This window comes from Bidens hawaiensis, unplaced genomic scaffold (genome assembly GCF_021521415.1).
Source record: "Bidens hawaiensis isolate Kalapana, Puna unplaced genomic scaffold, B.hawaiensis_p1.1 tig00009659_1, whole genome shotgun sequence".
Lineage (NCBI taxonomy): Eukaryota > Viridiplantae > Streptophyta > Magnoliopsida > Asterales > Asteraceae > Bidens > Bidens hawaiensis.
Window position 1 is genome coordinate 1 of NW_027491724.1, and position 19,455 is coordinate 19,455.

Consider the following 19,455-nt stretch of genomic DNA (forward strand, 5'->3'; position numbering starts at 1 on the left):
ATGGGTTATCTTATAAATAGTAACAAAAAAAATTTGGGTATTTGGGTTTCTTTTAAAAATGTTAACATATTTTAATTTAAAATGTCATTGTGTTATTGGGTTTTAAACGTTATAGTTTTTTTTTTAAACTATATTACATATAAATACACTAACCCTGATTTCTTAAATATATATTTTCTAAACACATCCAAATTCTAAAAAAATAATAGATGTTAATATATTTTAAATTATCATTTCAGTTTTTATTACTTTTTAATCATCGTTAGTTAAGTCCATATGTTATAAACAGTTGTACACCAATATATTCTAGAAAATCATACAAATTAATAAAAAGATGTACATTATGCATAAAATATTGTTTTATATATGATCTTATATATGGAAACAATCTCAAAGTTGGAGATTATGATTATTCTCCTTAATCACAAATCTATTCACGTATCCAAATCCTATAAGTACACCATCAATGATCATAATAACTATTATAACATAACACAAACCCAAATAATATAACTATACCCTAACTCTTTATTCTTCCTCTATCGATAACTTTCATGGCTGATAATATGTTGATGATCGAAGATGCGCCTGCAGCAAGAACACGCAAACGAAGATCCACGATCGAAGAAGACGATTCTTACCTTCGGAAAATCGAAAAACTCGCGAATGCAATGCTTAAATCCATACGTGACAAGGAGTTGGGCCTGGAAACAAACAGGTCGAAGGAGAACGTGAAGAAGAGGAGCGTGCGGACGTTGCCAAAGTCGACAACACCAGCTAAGAAGAGAAGAAAGGTGCCGAGAAAACACATTCGTACGCCCGTGGTGATTAATGAAGTAACCGACAGGTTAAACGAGTTTGTAACGAACGAGTTGATGGGTACTGAGTTGCAACTCGTGATACAAAAAAACGTTATATTATTCGGACACGTTACAAAGTCAAAACCGGTTGAGTGTACCGGTTAAACAAATGGAGAATGTTGAGTTCTTGACTACGGACGAGACACGGATATTAAACACTAAGGTAGCGTTTGGTATGCAGAAATGACAGTGGGAATGGAATGATTCATTACGTGGGAATGAAAACAGTGATGTTTGGTTGCTCAATGGAATGGAATCATCCATTACACATGGAATCCCATTCTATCAAAACCATTCCTTCCCACCCCCGTTCTTTTTTTTCAGTCCATTCCTTCTTCACCCTACTTTCTCAACAACACTACCACCTAACAACCACCACCACCACTACCATTGGCACCACCACCAACTCCGCCGACACCACCACCGCCGTCGCCACCACCATTTTCGTCGTTGGAGCTACCACCACCGCCATTGTAGGTTTTTATTTTATTTTTTTTTATTTTTTGTTAAAAAGCATTTTCAGATAGGAGTGTTTTATTATTTCTATTTCATTTCTATAATTTTTTTGGATACCAAACAATGAAAATTAATAATTGATTTCATTCCTACAGGTTAACCAAACAAGAAAAATGAATGGTAATGATCCATTTCATTCCTTTGTCTATTCCATTCCTTCTCCTATTCCATTCCTCCTTCATTCCATTACCTCCAACCAAACATACCCTAAGAAAAACAAGATTGAGGTTTTGTGGGTGGGGCCCACATTGGAAGTGTATAACAAGCCTATGGAGTTGACTATGTGGAACATGCAAAGTAGTGTGAACTATGTTTTGAAGAGTCATTGGTTTGAGTTTTGGTTGGAGAATAAGGCGTGTTTGAGGGAGGATTTGAAGATTCAAGTGTGGTCTTTTCGTAGAGGTTGACAGCTGTGTTTTGCGGTTGTGTGTGTCGAGAAACCGGGTGGTGATACTGATCAAGGTGTTGTGGAAGTGAAGGGTGAAGATGAAGAGGATGGTGTGGCTTAGTTGAGGATGGCTTATGTTTATGTTTGGTTTGTTTGAATGTTTTATTGGTGTTAGATTTGTTAAGTATAACTAAATTTGATGATTAGTGTTTTTTGATGTTTGATATAGAAAGTTACAAACGAGGTGATGAAATTGGGTTATTTTAATAAATTGATTTAGAGTTAAGACAAGAGCTAAAGTTGAATTATTAATATCTCTATTAGAGTTTATTGATGGGATTTCTATATGTAATTTTTTCTCTTTGCTTCATTAGTGTCATACACTCATGCCTCCAATCTTGGATATCTAGGGCTAATCATTAACTGAGCGGAGTAAAGTCTTGCCCATCGAGCAAATTAAACTAGCATTGTTTGGCTCGTTTACAACCTGAGCCAATCGAATGAGCATTATTTGATCAACCATCAAGCAAGTTTGAAGCAGACCCAAGTGGGTAGGTGCTCGAGTTATTTAATATGTTTGTGGAACTAGAGTGTTGAATTTTAGAACTTTGACAACTTGGTATTGAGACCGGCTAGTAATTTTATAGTATTTGGCTGATTTGATAAAATAGACAGTTAGTTAGTGTAATTGTATATATGTGTATATTACTATACTGTAATAATAATAATAATTATTATTATAATTATAATAATATAATAATACTAGTAATTAAACACATAATTCAAGCTAAACGAGCAAGCGTACTTATGCTCACGCTCAACTTGTATACAAACCAACCGAGCCATTCTGCTCGTTTACTAACTGATCTGAAATCAAACGAGCATTTTTCAAACATTTTTTATCAAGCATCCAACAATTTGGAATATATCCAATACCATTACCAACACCATTTTGATACTCTTTGGGTCGTTATGGGTCATGAGTTAGAAGCCCATAAAATAATAACTTGATTATCGGCCCATTCAAACCCTAGAACCAGTTCGTACATAAATAGTCAAACACTTAACTTCATTATATTCACAGCCGCATCATTTTTCAATCACAGACACAATACAGACACAAACTCAAAGATGTTTGCACACAATAGCCCCTTGCAACTTGAAGCTCATAGTTTCGAGGAACAAAACGAGATAAAGGGTATTATTATTTGTGCTAAATCAAATATAGTTTTGGCAAAACATATTATTATTTATCTAGTGTAATAAGTGAGTTACTAAACGGTACCGTTTTGCCAAAACCACATGTTGTTATACCTTTGTTTTTGTTACTTGTATTAAAACCTTAGTACTTGCAAAATGATGAAGAACTTTGATCTGAATTTATGTTTGTTGAATTCTTTTTTAGTACCTTCAAAGTTCTCTGATTGCTATTTGTTTTTTATTATAATAATAATAATAATTATTGTGATTAATTTATTATTAATCCTTATTTGTTTTAAGTTATGAGGCACCTATTTTCATAATCTGGTTTTATTATTACTGATCAGATTATACGAGCATGGTGCAAAATTAATATTTTTTTCATGTTGTTTGTTGTTTGACATATATGTCAAATTAATAATTCTTGAGAGAAAGACAATATATAATTTTTTTAATAAAACGAGTGGATTCCCGTAGCTCTGTTTTGATGATTTTTAGTTCTTGGTTTTTACATTTTCATTATTTTATGTAACATTAACAAAAAAATTGATATTTTGTGGGTATACTTGTAATTTTGATATTTTGAAAGTCAAATCTTGAATAAAAAATTTAGAATTTGTGTTTTCCAAACACTTAAATGAAAACATTTCCGTATTTGTTTTTTGAAAAAACGGAAAAAGTTGAAAAGCTCTTTATACGAAAAATTGATTTATAAAATGTTTATAATTCTTAATGAATAGTTTTGTGAATGTTATTAGTCTCAAGTAGAACTTAAATTAGTTGCAGCTTGTCAAAATATACGTTTATTAGTTGGTATTTTGAATTTGAATGTTTTTAATCTTGTTTTCTTTTTTTATGTGACTAATAACATTTTTGTAACTGAAAATGTTCCTGGTTGTGCTTTTGGGTCAATTATTAAGTTTTGTTAGTTTTAAATGAAAAAAGTTATGATCGTGTTGACATGGTTGTTGAATCGTCGTGCAATTTTTGATTTTATTTACATGTAATTTCAAAATGAACTTAATAGAAATAAAAAAATATACATGTAAAAGCATACCTAAAAATACTCTTTTTTTTTCTTTTTTGAATATCATTCTTAGTATCATATAAATATTTGTTTTCTTTTATTTATTTTTTAGATTGATTGTGAGTTGAGTAGGGAGACGCTTATAAAAAATAATATTTAATTGAGTTCGAGATATAAAGTTTTTTGTGTAACTATAGAGATGAAAATTAAGAATGGCATAGGAATGCTATTATTGATTTTTGAATTCACCACTCATATAGAAGGAAATAAGAATTGTAAGCAAATAAGATAAAATATATTTTTTTTAAAATCAATCAACTTATTGGAAATTGGAAAAAATACACATGTAAAAATATACCTTAGTATGCTATTTCTTTTGAAAATTTATTTACAGTATCATATAGTTTAAAAAATTTTGTTATAAACCAATTTTGGGTAGATGACTTCTCATGCATTGATATTTATGACCACTTGGTCAATAGATGGAACGCTGTCTTTATTTTTATGTTTGTACCTGATTTTAGTCGGTCATTTATTTTCCAAATTAACTACTTTTGTACTTTATGTTTTTGAATGCAATACTGCTTGTCCTTTAGTCATAACTTAGTTAGTTTGTCTTGTTAAATATGGCTATGTATCTTGTCCTTGTCCTTTAGTCATAACTTAGTTAGTTTGTCTTGTTAAATATGGCTATGTATCTTGCACATGGAACAAATTAGTAATTTTATAAAAACAAATTAAAGATGGACAAAGGGTTGTATCCTCATTGCCTCTGCTTCTCAACCACTACCGCCACTAACAATTAACCCTTGTGTAAGCTAAATGAACAAAGTTTAGTGAAAATAATTAACTAGGTTAGGGCTGAAGGACAAACAGTGTAGCGTTTGAAAATGAAAAGTATAAAACGAGTCAATTTGAAAGATAAAGGACAACGAATGGTACAAATATAAAGAAGAATCTTTCTAACTCTGTCTAATAAGTTTGGGCTTTTTGACTTTGTTATAATGATAACATTTAAATAGCACGTTAAGCCTAAGCTTTTCAAATTTTGTGAATGTTTTGTTTCAATTTGCTAGAGTGATGCATGACATGTTTCACTCTTATCACCATGGAAGGAAATGTCCATGTTGACACAAAGGTTTTAGATTTTTAAAAGTTTGTTACAGGTTTGGAGGTGGCATGCCAAAAATGTTTAGTATTTTTTCCTTGAACTTTAATAGCTGAGAGAAAAAGTCGTCAATTTGACAAATTCCAAACCATTTGATTATATCCAAAAAATCCCTTTAAAATAAATTCAAACCCAAATGATGTTTAAAATTTTTTCATACATTTGAAATTTTTAAGTAAGCACTTTGGATTCATAACAAATTTGACTTTGAATCTATTATATTCTCCAAATTTTGAAAATAACAAGATACATTTTTTAGACTCATAACAAATTTTAATCAAGATGTAGTCAACTCGTACCTAATAATTTATTTACCAACAAAAGTTAGGTTCAAAAAAAAAAACTGAAAAAAATCCTTAATAAACCAAGAAAATAAATATGTTAAACTTTGAAATATATGAACGAGATTGGTATATACATCCTTATGCATTATTATACATATAGATTAAATGAAAAAATCAATCGATAGATTTCCTTTAAAGCATATATTTATAGTATATAGATTTATATGACAAGTTACAAATAATATTAATAATAATAATAGATAAATAGATCGATTTTTAGACATATTTGAAATCATATTTGAGCTTTTTTCTTTTTTATTCCTATCTTCAACAATGTAGTATAACATGTTAGTGATAATATTGAAATTATCTTTTTTAATCTTTAACAAATACGATTTGTTGTTGATTTTTAGATTTCATCAAGTATGTTGGAGTGTGACAAAGTAGTACAATATGTAAATATTTAATTTTACAAAAATGTATAGATATGATATAAATAATGTGTAAAATGATAGTAAATAATTATTGATTTATGACACCGATTAGGGTCAATTAAGATCAACATGGGTGAAAAACAGGTTAATTAGTTTAGTAGTGAATACAGCTGTGAGGTTTAATCTTAAAGTGACACGTGTCTAGAATTATTCAATTTTATTTAAAGAATATGCTTGAGTTGTTATCTGTGTGTGTGTAAATATTTAAGGGTCAGAAGATAGAGACTTTTAGACATCTATCAAACAGAATGGTGAAAATCGATAAGAGGTAACATCCTTAAATATACCAGTGAGCAAGATATTTACTATATATAATTTATTAATTCTTTTTGAATGGCATTTGAAACCAAGTGAGACTTTATGAAACGAGCTGTTAATCGTTCATACTGATTTTGACCATACAATGCATGCCTCATCTAAAAACACCATTAAGGAGAAAACACATCATTGTGGGCAACCCTCCTGATCGTCAAGTTTTGAATATGTGACCATAAGATCTCAACCATTAACCATCACTCCACTCCACCAGCTCCCGAAAATAACTATGTTTTTTTAAGTCTATTTTATTTTAAACTTTTAAGCAATTGAAGTTGTTCATGTTCTCCCTAAGTTTTGGTTACTTTGAGAGAGAGAGAGAACTTTCCACTATTTTAATTTGGCAAGTTGAGAGATGACTAATGAATTCGTAGTTTAGGCGAGTGGTGAACTTTTGTATGTTGTTTGTTTTGTAACTTTCCACTGCTCACCCACAATCAATAGACTTACTAATATTCTTTCATTCAAGTTCTTTCTGAATGACAGGAAACAAGAGAGAAATCGTGAACTATGATTTAAAAAAAAAAAAAAACACCGTTCGGTTACTGTGGTTCGGTTTTTGTTATGGTTTTATCTTTATTTTTCATTACGGTTTTCATTTTCATTATGAGCCGTTCTAGGACTGGGGCGAGTAAAAAGAAACGGACCCCTAAATAATAAAAAACACGTAACTCCTATAATTTGAACCCAAAAGGCCAAAACATTTGTTCTTATATACCAACACTCTTTCCATTGCACCAAAGAATCATTTTGTACTTTTTTGTTTTAAATAAGTTTATACTTTATATATACTTTTTTGTTTAAACAGTTATTGGCCTTAGTGGGTGAGCGGATCTTGGGCGGTCGCCTACCTCACCCTCCTCCGATTCGGGCTTGTTTTACCGTATATATACTCGACTTCATTTAAAAATGTTTTAAGTGCTTTAGGATGTCTCAGATCAGGTTACAGCTTATACATGGGTCTTTCCGTGTAGTATTTGATAGAAAAAAAAAAAAGAAGAGAAATCGCAAACTATGGTTTAAAAAAAAAAGCCTACTTCTATGGGGGTAAAGCAGTCACAAAACAAGCCAATAACCTGACTTCCAATTACTACATAGCCATTTGGAAAATTGGTTTTTATTGGTCCCAACTTTTTTATTTTTGCCGGCGCTGGTCCCAACTTTCATTTTGGCTGGCAACGGTCCCAACTTTAATATTCGTTTCTTCCACCAGTCCGCGACTGACGGAGCACTAACTCCGTTATGTTTTTGCTTACGTGTCAATCTGAGTTGTCAAAAACATCTTACGTGACAGCCGCCGTGGATTATTGTATATAATAATACAGGTTCATCCATAATTCTGCAAACCCTAGAAATCCAATTGATTAATCCAATCCATGTTTGTTAAAATTAAATTAGGGTTTTTGATTAGTGGATTAAAATGATTCAAAACCATGTTTTAATTACCTTGAATGATGCCGGGAAAGGGGTGAACGAAGTTGGCCGAAGCTCCGAGCTTGGAGGAAGGATTACGGGGTTAAAGAGGATATATCAATGAGATTTGAGAGGATGAGCAAGTTTAGCTTGGTGTGTGGGTCCTATTTATACTAGTAATTGCGATGAAATTCATTAATCAGTGTTAATTGCTTATGGCCGATTTTCCGGTGAAGGTTACGGGAATTAGTTCGACGGTTAAGGCGTTAAAATATAATTAGAATGTTAATTATTGTAGTTTATTGCCGTCTAACTACGTTATTCTAAATTAACAGGTCAAGAATGGCTGAAATGGGGGTGTTTTTCGGTGGTCGGAGCCTCACGCCGTTGCCGGCGGCGCCTCGCCGGGAATACGGGCTACAGGGGGGGGGGGTTGGGTTATTTTCTATTAATTTAATATATTTCAAATTTATAATTTCAGTTTAGACCCTAAAGTTTGAGGTTATATTAAGTATAAACCAAAAACATAACGGAGTTAGTGCTCCGTCAGTCGCGGACTGGTGGAAGAAACGAATGTTAAAGTTGGGACCGTTGCCAGCCAAAATGAAAGTTGGGACCACCGCCGGTAAAAATGAAAAAGTTGGGACCAATAAAAACCAATTTTCCTAGCCATTTTGTAATAGTCAGTTTTTTTGAAGTTACAAACCGAAAAGTGTTTTACGGGTGTCAAATCGATTTAGAATCGGGGCGGGTCAGGTTCCGGTTTCCCTCGAGAAAGTTTAATTTAAGAAAAATATTAAAAAAAGTAAATAAGAAAATAGAGATATAAATATATGAAAAGGAAAAATAAACAGGGGGCAGGGAGTTGAAATTAATCATCCCTAACCAACATAACAAAATAACTTTAAAAAGAGAAATAAATTTGTATCTTTACTCGGTTGTTGTTAGGTTTGTGAATAATTAATCTAATCTAGGGTTTTTTCACACTTTTTAAATGTTGTCTAGTTTTATAACCTGTCTTCATAATTCAAATAATTTCTTTGTATATTTGGGTTTTAAATTCTAATCCTATGTAACACAATTATCATTTTCTTGTAGGCTGCAAAATTTCTCATTCCACACAATTATCATTTTTTTTACAAGTAATTATCTTATAATTACATATAGGCATGCAAACGAACCGAACAGACATGAGCAAAGGCATGCCTGTGTTCGTTCATTTAACTTTAAACGAGCACGAACACTTCATCGAACAAATATTTGTGTTCATGTTCGTTAGTTAAAACATGAGCATGTTCGCGCTCATTTATGTTCGTTTCTTAGCAATCTAAAGTCTAAACGAACAATTCACGAAAATAAATTAACATAATTAAACAAATATAAAACGAACATGAAGGAACATATATGTACATATATTAACGAACACAAACATACATAAACGGACATAAATGAACGCATTTTAAATAAACACAAATAAACAAGTATAAAACATATTAGGGTGATATAATTTCTTTGCAATATTTAATAATTTTCTATTAATATGTAAACGAACGTGAACGAATGTAAACAAACTTAAATGAATGATCGTAAACAAACGTTCACGATCATAGATGAACGAGTGAAACATGTGTTCATGTTTGTTCGCTTAATTAAATGAACACATCATAAATAACTCCTCTATATAACTTACAGTATTGACTTTTTAGTGCTTATTTCACCTTTTCATTATTGTGGGTTTGAAGTTAAGTATCACCACTAATCGGGTTAACCCGAAACCCGACTTTTTTCTTCAAAAATGAACCCGAAACCCTACTTTTTTTACCCTATTTAGCCCGACCCTAATTAGCTTATTTGGGGTCGGGTATTTTTGGTATCGGTATGGTTTGGTACCGAGCTCATCCCTAGTCAGAATGGACTGAGGCATGTTGTGTAACGGGTCAGAATAGGTTCCTCCGAGTAAATCAAACGAACAACTAAAACAAACACACTGTTAGTTCTGAAAGTAGGGTGAATGATGTTGTTTGTTACTGAACCGTCTGAAATAAACACGCCATTGATTCCAATTGAAAGTCTGAAACCGAACCCTAATTAAACTGAACAAAAATGAAACTGAACCAAAAATCAAATAAACTGATATCAAAAGGAAACTGAAAAAACTGAAACCAAACTGAAACCTAAAACCGAGACAAAAAAAAAATCAAATCAAACCGAACTGAAACGTACCATTTCTATTGTAAATTTGGATTTGTAAATCCTGTGTGACATTTGTTTATGAATGCCATGGCAATATATGATTGATACTTGTCTTCTTGTTAGAATAATGGATCTCATTCACGGGATGACGCGCAAAGCATCCAAGTTTGCACCTGAAGATTTTATTAGCAACATGCCAGACATTATAACAACTAATATTCTTGATCGGTTGCCAATACAAGATGCAGTGAGGACCAGCATCTAGGCTAGAAACTGGAGGCTTAAGTGGACTTTGCTTAGCCAACTCGTATTTCAGTGGCGGATCTAGACGGAAACCTCAAGGGTAACGTTAAAAAAATATTTTTTTACCGTATTTCATACAATGTAAACGAATTTTTTTTACCGTATTTCATACAATAACCGATTTTTGTTACCTTATTTCATATAATATATATATATTTTTAACTTGGTGTTAGACCAATATTATCATTTTCTTGGAATTTTCGTTTAAAAATATTGCTAGTAAGGTTTTGTCGGTTCATCTTCCAAGTTCCTGAATTTTAGAAGAAACAAAATATAAATCCTAAATCTCTAACCAATTACAATTTACATTATCTAAATATTCAATAAACCATAAGCAATCATTCAAAGATTCAATTGCCCATAAACACATCCAAATTAACAATTTATATAACACTAACAATTACAAATTTAGATAAAAGTAGAAGAATGCTTAAACTAAACAATAGAAGTCGAACCATGGAAGAGGGACTGAGAAAACCCTGACCGTCGCTTACTCGGCTGCGACGTGGAGGTGCGGTGATCGGAGGAGGGTAGCAGGGAGTCAGAACAGTGTGAGGTGCAAGCAGCGTGGGGTGGACAATGGCTGAATGAAACTTTGTTTTGTTAAATGTTGATGTCCAGCCTAAACAAAGTATCCAAGGTAGGGATGAGCAAATTTGGTACTGACCGGTACCGGTACCGAAATCGTTATCGATTTGGTACCGTCGGTACCAAATCGGTGCCAAAGTTTTGAGTTTTGGTATCGGTACCGGCACCGGTATTTCCGAATTTTTTGCCTTTGACAGTACCGAACCGAAGATTTCGGTACCGGTACCAAGTATTTGCGACCTTGGGACCGGGACCGGTTGGTACCGGTCTCATCCCTAATCCAAGGGGAACAACGAATGATGGTTTTAGTTGGTTTGGACTTTAATTTGGTTGATCTTTAAAATTTGGTTGGGCTTTAATTAGTTTTACCTTTTAATTTGGTTGGGCTTTAAACAAGGGGTAACGATATATTTTTTCAGGGGTAGCGAAATACGAAACTAACTAAAAAAAGAAAAACTTGTGCTACTTACGAAAAGTTGAGGGGTAGCGGAGGCTACCCCTAGTTACATGCTAAGTCCGCCACTATCGTATTTGATAGGCATAATTTCTATAGTTTAGTAAAAACACACGGCGAAGATAATCACTTTAGGGTGATAAATAGGATTCTTCTTAAACTTAAAGGTGCCATTACCAAGTTTGATCTCACCATAGACGACTTATTGGATGTTGAAGATATTAATAACGAAGATTTTAATAATTTGATTTTGCTATTGTCGGGAAAAGGAGTTAAGGATCTTACTATTGAGAATGCGCATGATGTACAAGTCGAGTTGCCTACCCATCTTTTCTCTTGTTTAGAGTTGAAGCATTTGAAACTTCGTAATTTTTATTTCAGTCCGCCGCCTACTTTTCATGGTTTTCCAAACTTGTTGAGCTTAGACTTGTGTGTGGAGTTTAAAAGGAAGTTTGAACTCGGGGATTTTTTCACTCGGTGTCCCTTAGTCAAGAATTTGGCCATGGATGATCTGTTTGAAATGGACAAAGTAAAACTAGACGGGATTGCAAAACTTGAAAATCTCAAAATATTATCTTTGCGATTTAATGAGCTTGACGATGACGAGACCACAAGTTCCACTTCTATCTTTGAGCTTCTCGGTTCTCTTCCAAAACTTGAAGAGCTTAAGTTGGATTTTGAGGAGTGTCGGGTAATAAAATATGTGTGTGTGTGTATATATATATATAGGGGAAAGTTAACGTACAAATGAAATTAACGTGCTAAACGTGAGAATCAAGTAGAGTAATTATATATACAAGTAGAGTAATTATGTAATTACATCATAGAGTAATTACGTAATTACTCTATGATGTAATTACATAATTACTCTACTTGATTCTCACGTTTAGCATGTTAATTTCATTTGTATTTGATCAAACCCCTATATATATATATATGTATATAAAATAATGAAGTAATAATATTTAGTTATAAATTTATAATCTAACTTGACCGTAGTACGTGCTTATTTTGTATATATATATGTATATAAAATAATGAAGTAATAATATTTAGTTATAAATTTATAATCTAACTTGACCGTAGTACGTGCTTATTTTGTAGCTGACAAAAGGCGGTGCTAACAAGAGTTTCTCGACCGTCTTTCCCAGACTCAAGATTCTTAAATTAACAAGAATAAGTTTAGACGATGGCGTGGTGTTTTCATTCACTTTTGAATTGATTAAGAGCTGCCCGAATCTGCTATTTCTTCAAATCTCAACATATAACTGGGTATGTATCATGCTGCTTGTCTTAGAATCACGTGTATATTTTTGTATTTGAATCAACAGGCCCATGGGAGGGTGAGGAGGGCGAATGTTGAAGGCCCGGTCTCCCATGGGGCCCGAGTTTAATATATATATATATATGTAATATTAATTTTTATTTTTTTATACATACCTTTCAAGAACTGAATGATTTAGGCCCAATAGCTATTAGCATTTAACAAAAAAAAAAAAAAAAGAAGCCGGCCTTTCACTACTTATGTACGTTGTACGTTCGCGGAACCAACAGATAAGAGACGCTTGCAGAACTTAAGAAAAATATTAGAAGAGCTTCACGTTTCGTTTAAGTACTTTAATAAATCATTGTGCTAAAATACTTTTTTTTGCTTTATTGTTACCACAATTGACTAGTTGGTTATTCTTACAGAATGCTGATTCGCCTCCACAGAATGCTGAGTCGCCTCCACAGATAGATGACGATATAATCTGGCCGTTGCGGATTCGTAGGGTGTTGTTTCAATGTTCGAAAGGTTCAGAGAATGAATTACGGTTGATAGAGTATTTACTTGCAAGTTCCCCTTTCCTAGACACGGTTGAAATTTGTTTCCGCTCGGATTTAACTTCTGATGAGAAGTTGAAGTTTACTTTGGAGTAATTGAAGTTTCAACGAGTCTCCCCTTTTGCTGCAATCGAACTCTTCTAGTTTTAGTTGGTTTCAACTTCTCTTATATTTGACGCATATTTGTGTGAATTTATAGCCCCGTTGTGTAATGAATATTTCTACTTTAGGTTTATTATTACTCGGATTTTGGGTTTTACGGGTTTTCATAGTTTTATCAATTACCGATCTGTATGGGTAGATTGGGCTCGGGTAATGTTAAGGTCACAAAATGCCGATGCACCATAACGAAAGGCAGATTAGTTGCAGTTTCTTTGTGCATGGATACAGATATGTAGTGCAACAGAAAGCCAAAACAATCCACCCAAAGGTGAAACACACTTTGAATGATTATGTTTGATGGATAGCCCCTTCCCAATTCAAAATTTCTAGTAGCAGGGGGTGTAAACGAGCCGACCCGAACTCGACTTGTTTCAAGCTCTTTTTCTAAAGCTCGAGCTTGGTGCGGTTACTATGGTTTGGTTTCGTTTGTTCTGATTTTATTTTTATTTTTTGGTTTGGTTTTCACTTATATTATGGACCGTTCTCAAGAACCTCTAAAAGTTCTGGGGCTGGGGTAAAAATAAATGGGTCCCTGAATTAAAAAAAAAACATAAATCCTTATTTTTCCTCCTTATAACTTATAGTTATAACTTATAAGGTGTTTGGAAAAATTAGATCTTGTGAGTATATAAGTTATAAGTTACAACTTTATAACTTATATAAGTCAAAAGGATGTAAAATAAGAAATCTCAAACACCTCCTTATTCTTATCTACCAATTACTTTTCGATTGCACCAAAGAGACATTTTATAAGTGTTTTTCTTTTAAAATAAGTTTATATATAAATTATATATATATATATATATAATATATATATATATATATATATATATATATATATATATATATATATATATATATATAGCCTATGGGGTGAGTGGGCCTTAACCCTTAGACAATCACCCACATCACCACTCCTCAATTTGGCATTGTTTTATTATATAATTCATTTCACTTGAAAATGTTTGGTGTAAATGGATCTTCAAGTGTAGTGCTTGATTGGAAAAAAATAAATAAATAAAAAATCGTTAATTATGGCTTTAGAAAAGGTCATGGTATACATTCACGCTTCTTAACTTCACGTAGGTATCACATCACATGCCTTACCCCATTTCACTCTACCTTACTTAAGGAAATTGTTTAACCCCCCTTGACATCTCTTTATTTAATGTAAAATTGGTTCTTAAATCATTGTGTCAGTCCGTTAACATTTTAACTCACATTGTATTTAACAACCCATGAAGGGTAACCCTTGCCAACTCAGTTTTAATGCTCTGGGCGTTAAGGTATACCCCTGGGCCTAAGCTATGTGTTGTGATTGGTTAGTTAGAATATCACATCACTATTACATAGACGGTAAGTTTTAACTAACTCACTCTTTAACAAGTGATTTAACAAAATGTTATTGACTGAAATTGGGTGGCTCCCTTTTTTTATGCTTAACACTAGTTAACACATTAGCATGACCTACATAATGCCGAGCCCCAACACACCTGCGCGATGTAGCCGGCGTTGAGGGGCGGCCACCTAGGCTTAACATCTGTCCACAACGACCGGCCTAAATAGACCACTTAATTTCACATTCAACGTCAAGTCAATCATTAGTCAAGCATTTTTTTATCCTTTTACCTTGGTGTTATCCTTCTGCACTAAATAAGTTTTTTTTTAAATTATTTTTTTGAGTTTTCGCATATAAAAACATGTGGAAAGCATTTTAATAAAAAAAAAACACTTAAGAAAAAGTACATAATTTGTTATCACTTTTAAAATTTAGGGTCGGTACATGATATGACGAAAGAACTAAAGACGATCTTAGATTATAAAATATCAATGCTATTTTTTTTCTATGTTTCATAACTTATAAATACAAATTTTTATAATGATAACACGATATGATATTTAACCTATGATAAACTAACAAGGTTAGACAATAACATAGATATATGAAAGGCAAATGCTTCAAAACACAAGTCTTGTCCGTTTGAAACATGAAACATCTATTTATAACTCTCTTGGGCCACATGGATGGCATATGCAAGCACCATCATCACAATAAGAATCAACACGACGACACCAATACTTTTTACAAGTATCATCATCCTGGCATTGTGACAACAAGGATCTTCGGTTGATGCCAAAAGATGTACCTGGTGGTGGTGCATCTGTGATTCTTGGATCACATATGCAATTACCATTTTGACTATCACAAAAAGCGCCTTCCGTTCCACAAAACATCTTGCAATAATCAAGTTCTGGTGGGCTTTCTATCGATGATTGTATCGGAGATGACCACACTGCAAGCAGAAAGGTTATTAGTATCATAATTCATAAATAATATACGTATTATCATTAGAAAAAAAATAGTCTGTAAACAAGCATTTAAATTTATTAAATTTATGTGTTTTTAGTTATAATGCAACTTCCTTGACGAACCTCTTAATGGGTTGTGCGCTAAAGAATATTATCACGTTTTGAACGCACTTGTGGACGACACAAAACATATAAGCGTTTTTGAATGAAAGTAATCCATAATACCCAGGCAAAAAAACTGTGTAACATCTTTATGAGACAAACTGACAATATTAATTGGTATGAGTAGCCAGATGTTAAGTTTTTCTCGCTTACGACAATTGTATAATAACATTGAAAGTAAATGGCAGAGAAAGCTAGAATTGTGTGCCTTTGCATGTTAAGAAGATAGCTAAGAGAGCAATCTTGAAGGCAATGTAGTCCATAAGGATCTTTACCTAGCTAGTTTTGTAATGTGAAATGTGAGGCAATGAAGAGTTGCTTCTTTTATTATTATATAAGCAAACTTAAAACATGCAACCTAAATGCAATTGCTAATGGAAATGAAACGCATATATTTAACAATATTAAGTTTGGCTTTATTTATTATTATTATTATTATTATTATTATTATTATTATTAATTGAGATTAATGTTATGAGTTGCTTTTAGTAAAAACATTTTGTAAATGTTATGAGTTGCATTTTATGTGTGTATGAATGCAATTTAGGCTTCAACTTGTTAATAATATGCTATGAATAAAATTATTATACTATGTCAAGCCTTGAACAAATTATATACACAAGAGCACAAGACAAACGCAATATTCTTATTGATACCACCCTAAAAGTGTGAACATATGTCATTCATCTCATAACACTCTAAAAAAACGTGCAAACAAGTTAAACCATGGGCTTACTCGCCGCAATTGTATTTAGTTTCTAAAACTTTTAAAATCTCGATAACACGATTATGGATCGAACATAACAGTAGAAGGAATCAAAACACTTGGTTCTCTTGGGGTAATCTCAAGAATGAAGAAATTTGGTGACATTTGGGTTCACAGGTGTAAATTTGATGTGTTAAATTTGTAAGTTGTTTTGTATCTAGACACTTGCTAGTCCCTCTTTTAATTACGAAAATTCTTGAGACACCACGGGGTTTTTTTAGAAAACCCATATTGGTGGTTTTTATAGAAAAATCCGCCAAACTTTTGTCTTATTATGTTTTTTTCCTTTGTTTTGTTTTGTTTTGTTTTGTTTTTATTGTTTTTTATAATAAATTTACAAAATAAATAAATTGTTTTTTATTTAATATTAATAAATAATTGCAACTAACAGTCAGCTGGTTTTGTAAGAGTTCGATCAAAACAAATAACACATATATACACCAAAACAAGTATTATGTACAAAACATGTATAAACAAAACTAAATACAACAATACAAAACATCTACAAACCCCCCTGAAGTCTATGTCGCCGAGGGATCTAAACGCCGCGTCACTGACGTCGTCGTCGTCCTCTGCCCTGCGCCTGGCCCCCGATCCCTCACCGACGGCGTCCACGTCGTCGCTCCGTCCGCGTCTAACGCCCGACGTGCTCGCCTCGTGGTCAAAACTAGGCCGCAGGGGGGGGGGGGTGTATATATGTCCAGCCTGCTGCGCTGCTAGATAGCTAACAATCCAACTAATCTGGCGCGACATCTGTAGCATCCCCTGCTTCGTGCGTAGCGAGCGACGCTTAACGGCCCGCAAATTGGCGTTAGTGGCGGGATCCAAACGCATTGCGTGATATGTACGTGGAACGTGCTGCGGTGGCGGCTAATAACAAAACAATAAAAAACGTTTAATAAATAAATGAATTAAAAGCAACCATAAAACAATAATATAATAAAACGTACCTTAGGTGTGTCCGGACCCGGAGGTGTGTCCCCACCAGCATCCGCATCCCCGCCGCCCCCCTCCCCCGTCCCCTCGCCGACAGGTTGATCAACAATATACACCTCCGCTGTCGCGATCGGGGGAGGCTGGACTACAGGCACTAGGACGTAAGGGGCACGTGCCCCAACCCCGGTCATTAGTCGGTTGTACGAGCCGTTGGGCCTGTCGAACGAATGCACATTGTGCATGCTGGTGCAACGACTGCGGTCTAGCGGGCGCGGAGGGGTCGATGCGATAGGCAAGCCGTCCACCAGGTCTCCATGGCCTAACGAGATCGCAAGCTGGGTGACATATGTGCCACCCATCAAGGACCCTCGTGCTTGCCTGTGGTAATTCCCGGCAAAATAGTCTGCAAACCCCCTAGCGAGGTTGCAGGCAGTGCTGGTCAGTAGATACCTAAAAAAAGAAGGTCATGGAGGCTGCAGTGCTCCGCGCCCTGACTACGACCTGGAACAGACGTCGCAATCAGTCTATACAGATACCTGTATAATATAATAAGGATATAACTTAATACAATAAAATACAATACAATACAATACAATACGCATTAGGAACGTACCTGTGCAGCGGATCCCTAATGGCGGAGACCTTGGCCTTCGTGGCCCTATCCCCGAATGGCTCATCGCTGATAGCGCTCCACCAACCCTGCAGGTCGTCGTCTGGCATATAGTGGATGCTCTCTGTGTAGATCGGAAGGCGTACATCCGTCTCCATTTACAGGCCGAGAGCCACGATGAACTCCTCCATGGAGAGGTGGATATCATGCCCAAACATGCGAAAATAAATCTCCGAACGTGTCGTATTGGCACCTGCCACCCTCATCCGATCTCCGCCGTACCCGACACGCGCAGCCTGAAATAATATAATATAATATAATATAATATAATATAATATAATATAATATAATATAAGGGTTAGGTTCAAATAAGAAGTTTAATTTTCCTAAGAAGGCTAGGAAGGAGGGTATTTTTGTTTGACACTTTTATATCAAAACCCATTTACTTTAATCTCAAAATCCACTTACATTAATTTCAAAAACCCACTTACATCTTCACTCACCTCCTACAACCATCACCACTCAACCGGCAATCGCCACCACAACCGTCACCCACTGCCACCACCTTGCCGGAAAAGTCTATGGAAATTTAGCCTGAAAATTTCACCACAAAAGTCGTTGGAAAGTCACCGGAAAACAATCCTCAAGAAATTCGCCGGAAAAATCGCTGGAAAATTCACCGAAAAGTCGCAGGAAAAAAGTCACCGGAAAACGGCCGTCGAAAAACACAATGGAAAACACTATGATAAACACAATGTAAAAAACACAATGGAAAAAAACCCTATTAAAAAAAACACAATGATAAAAACACAATTGTATGACACAATGTAAAAACACAATGAAAAAAACACAATGAAAAAAAAAACATAATGAAAAATACTATTGTATAACACAATTTTGTAAAACACAATTTTGGTGAAACACAATACGTAAAAAACCCACTATTTTTTTAAATTTTTATATAACAATATGGTACTCATATAAAAGATAAAAAGACACTCGTTATTATGGTGAATTTGTTTTTCAATAAAAACGTCGTAAAAAAAGTTATGGACGCTTTAAAATGATGGGAGAAGTTGGCATGTGCCTTGCATATGGAGAGAGAAAGTCAATAAATGTGTTATTTCTTTTATGTCCTTTCCCTTATTTTCGCACTTGATTTCCCCCCTAAATTAATCTCAACACTCCATGTTCAAAATTAATAGACAAGATTAGTTCCTACAAAAAACTACATTTCCTATTATAACATAATCTTATAATATAATTATAATATAATATAATATTATATAATAATAATATAATAAAAAAATAAAAATACCTAACGCGTATCGTAGAGTAAAACTCCAGTGTCAACTCCCGGTGCGCTGATTGAGCCATACTGAATCATCGGCTCTAAGGCGTATCCTGTCCGACGTAGTCGGCCGCTCGCTCCCGTGCGTCACAGTTGTGTCGGAGGTGCCGATACCAGACAGTAGGGTCGGT

At 34.0% G+C, this 19,455-nt stretch overlaps 1 non-coding gene and 1 pseudogene across 2 annotated transcripts; both read left to right on the plus strand.

Moving 5' to 3' along the window:
* The first annotated feature begins 3,114 nt into the window (after positions 1-3,114).
* LOC143533308 (small nucleolar RNA R160) lies at positions 3,115-3,193 on the plus strand. Its single transcript, XR_013135330.1, has one exon. It is a non-coding gene; the product is annotated as a small nucleolar RNA R160 (small nucleolar RNA).
* A 6,779-nt stretch (positions 3,194-9,972) lies between these two features.
* On the plus strand, positions 9,973-13,184 carry LOC143533242 (F-box/FBD/LRR-repeat protein At1g13570-like; annotated as a pseudogene). The gene is made up of 4 exons (XR_013135322.1): positions 9,973-10,173; positions 11,288-11,894; positions 12,308-12,475; positions 12,917-13,184. The product of XR_013135322.1 is annotated as an F-box/FBD/LRR-repeat protein At1g13570-like (transcript).
* Positions 13,185-19,455: the final 6,271 nt, after the last annotated feature.